The following is a 4,010-nucleotide window of genomic DNA, read 5'->3' on the forward strand; positions in this document are numbered from 1 at the left end:
GCAATCTCCAAGATATGACAGTGTTTTGTGTAAAGAAGGATGACGAGTAAAATACGGATTGAAAGATTTTCTTGTGGGAGACAACCTAAATGAATGTGTATGATAGCCGAACACGGTCACAAAGTGGTATGAAAAGCTGTGATCGTGTCAGCAGCGTTGCGACGGAAAGGATATGAACCACAATCATGAAGAAATGATGCGAGACATCAGTGTCAATAAGTTAAAAAAAGGATTAATCCCTTTCAATACGTGTTTCTAATTTAACACCTAAAAGCAGTGGTTTCTTTTATACTTTATTACAAGTGTGTTTCTTAACAGAATACAGTATGTTGAATGTGGAATTTAAGTGAATATTGAGATATATACATATAAAAGGTTTTCAACTTGTAAAAACACTCTTTTTCAAATGTGTAGAAAAATATATACAAGGTAGTGTGGCCGAGCGGTCTAAGGCGCTGGTTTAAGGCACCAGTCCGAAAGGGCGTGGGTTCGAATCCCACCGCTGCCATTCTTTCTTTATTATGCCACATATCAGATGAACAAGAAATGTGGGTAAAATATTTCGAAGGAGAATCTTTTGGTGGAACAAGGAGAACAAGGCAAAAGCGTTTGTTACCAATTTAACATGAAACAACTGCCACATGTTTTATAATTTAGGTGAATCTCAGATAAACGCAGAATTTGCGACGCATAGAATTCACAACAAGACTGTGTGCCAACACAGTTTCACAAAATATTCGTTATTTACAACACCATACGTTTTGTTCGATTATTATTAATTAACGTGTGATTATTTATACACTGAGTATTGAGAAATGATGTTTCATTGAAAATGGAAAAACGCTAACTGAGAAGCCGCTAGCACCGTCGCAGTATTTAAAGATATGGAGAATTCCGGGAATTTCGTAATGTTAAGCAATATTGCACAAGAAAGTCCGTTCCGTTTCAACAAACTGACGTTACACTTAACGGTTCCAAATGAATGTTTAATTTTTCAGGTTTATTCAAGTACAAGTTTAGTTTCGACAGCATCGTCTTTCAGTAATAATGTCCGTAGTCCTTTTCAGTAGACCAGTTATATTATTCAGGTCATGCGGGCTTCGTTAGGGTAAAGGCTAAAATTAAATTATCATCTGTGAGTGTTTTATACTAATAACTGTTGATTTCGTTGTTTTATTAAAAGCAGTAGGTCAGATGACGCTTGTTGAACTTACTTTCTCAAATTAGCATTTCTAAAGTAGGAACGCCTAAAATTCGGTGTCATGATATAAAATAACCCCTACTCGTATGTTACATTGGAAAAAAAGAATTGAATCTCTCAAGAAAGAGAGCATAAAAAGTTTTATGGCATTTTCTACTTTACTTTAAAATCTTTTATCATAGGAAAATAAACTTTTCTTTGACGATTTGCAGGTTCAACTTGCGGTCTGAACAATCAGAGAAATAGGAAAAACTTAAATTTTCTTCTAAAATTGAACCTCGCCATTAATAATTTCAAGAAATAGGAGCGTTTATTTTTATATAATGCCAGATGTGACGTATGTTAAATAAACAAACATTTCTATTCAATCCTTACACAAAAAAAACATAAATATTCCTGTTAGTATTTAGTTTGTGAAGTATAAAATGCGGTTAACTCTATTGATCTTGAAACTATATCACAATGAATCAGCAAAAAAACAATTTGTGAAATTAGCGTGAGCATAACTCAGTTTATTAAGAAATGGGTTACGATAGCAAATTTGCTATCACGTAAAACGGTGTATCGTTAAAAATTAAAATATGCTGAACAAACATTGTAATTCGCGATATGCGACAGTTGATCTCGAGCGCTATGGAAGTCTCTAACTAATTTATGACAAGTTACGCCTTAGACATTGTTGTTTTAGATACATATTATCAGAGGATTTCTCGTTAAAAAGTTTCTGGAACTGCGAATTGAAATATGAGATAAACAAATTACCGACTTTCCTGGAAACCAAATCACGTGCTTACACTCTCTACAATATTCATCTGAAATACAAACAGAAGTTGGGGTGCAAATCTGCGGTATATGCATCATTTGCATTTGATAAAATATTTAATTGCAATCATGGAACTGAAGTAATATAGTAGATTTTCAAATATATGAAAAAAATTTCAAATTAATTCCAGACCCAAATAAGCATTTATCATCCTCAACTTCCTTCGAGACACTTGCAGTCTTTCACTGCACGTGTTGACTGCATTCATAGATTTCTTTTGTCAAGATGAAGTGTTAACGTATTGTTTCTGTTTTCTTTAGAATAATATTTAAAAGTTTTATATCTCCCGCTGAAATGCAAATGAAGACATGTTCTCATTATTCTGCTTTCGGATAAATAGCACGATAAAATCTAAAGATATATTTCTTTCTACCGTCAATAAAAAAAAAAGAAAACATTATCGTCTCTAATACTGATGTATGTAGATTAAATGTTGTGGTAAATACTCTTCCCCGTGCAAATCTGTAGTTGAGATTCTCTAGAAGATTTTTGGAGTAAGTATAAGAGCGTGGGTTTCCTGTAGTAATTCTGCTAAATCTTGAATAATGTTTCTAGTACCTTCCTAACTCACTGATCTTTACACTTCCATTTAGAATATGTGCATAGAAAATGAAATTGTGGTGTACAGAATGTGGCTGTAACTGCCTTCTCGTGATTCTTCAATACATGGAATACATTTTTTGAAGGTAGGTTTCGTGAAAGTTGGATTCTAGGGATAGATTTAAAAGATTGCTTGACAATTTGTTCCAACAAAGACGTACGGTCAGCATATTGTCTGATGTGGCTTTGCTATAAGAAAATCGCACATATTTACTGTCAGGAACACTGTTGTGATGAATTGATATTTTTTTTCATATCGCAATCTCCAAGATATGACAGTGTTTTGTGTAAAGAAGGATGACGAGTAAAATACGGATTGAAAGATTTTGTTGTGGGAGACAACCTAAATGAATGTGTAGGATAGCCGAACACGGTCACAGAGTGGTATGAAAAGCTGTGATCGTGTCAGCAGCGTTGCGACGGAAAGGATATGAACCACAATCATAAAGAAATGATGCGAGACATCAGTGTCAATAAGTTAAAAAAAGGATTAATCCCTTTCAATACGTGTTTCTAATTTAACACCTAAAAGCAGTGGTTTCTTTTATACTTTATTACAAGTGTGTTTCTTAACAGAATAGAGTATGTTGAATGTGGAAATTAAGTGAATATTGAGATATATACATATAAAAAGGTTTTCAACTTGTAAAAAACTCTTTTTTCAAATGTGTAGAAAATATGTATATAAATATATACGGTAGTGTTGGTGAGATGTCTAAGGCGCTGCTTTAAGATATCAGTCCGAAAGGGCGTGGGTTCGAATCCCACGGCTATCATTCTTTCTTTATTATGCCACATATCAGATGAACAAGAAATGTGGGTAAAATATTTCGAAGGAGAATATTTTTGGTGGGACAAGGAGAACAAGGCAAAAGCGTTTGTTACCAATTTAACATGAAACAACTGCCACATGTTTTATAATTTAGGTGAATCTCAGATAAACGCAGAATTTGCGACACATAGAATTCACAACAAGACTGTGTGCCAACACAGTTTGACAAAATATTCGTTATTTACAACACCATACGTTTTGTTCGATTATTATTAATTAACGTGTCATTATTTATAAACTGAGTATTGAAAATGATGTTTCATTGAAAATGGAAAAACGCTAATTGAGAAGCCGCTAGCACCGTCGCAGTATTTAAAGATATGGAGAATTCCGGGAATATCGTGATGTTAAGGAATATTGCACAAGAAAGTCCGTTCCGTTTCAACAAACTGACGTTACACTTAACGGTTCCAAATTAATGTTTAATTTTTCAGGTTTATTCAAGTACAAGTTTAGTTCAGTAGACCGACAGTCATCGTCTTTCAGTAATAATGTCCGCAGGCCTTATCAGTAGACCAGTTGTATTATTCAGGTCATGCGAGCTTCGTAAGGGT

At 34.0% G+C, this 4,010-nt stretch overlaps 1 non-coding gene across 1 annotated transcript; it reads left to right on the top strand.

Annotated features, from left to right (window-relative positions):
* Nucleotides 1-428: 428 nt before the first annotated feature.
* Nucleotides 429-508, top strand: TRNAL-AAG (transfer RNA leucine (anticodon AAG)). The gene has a single exon. It is a non-coding gene; the product is annotated as a tRNA-Leu (tRNA).
* Nucleotides 509-4,010: the final 3,502 nt, after the last annotated feature.

This window comes from Tachypleus tridentatus, chromosome 4 (genome assembly GCF_004210375.1).
Source record: "Tachypleus tridentatus isolate NWPU-2018 chromosome 4, ASM421037v1, whole genome shotgun sequence".
Classification (NCBI taxonomy): domain Eukaryota; kingdom Metazoa; phylum Arthropoda; class Merostomata; order Xiphosura; family Limulidae; genus Tachypleus; species Tachypleus tridentatus.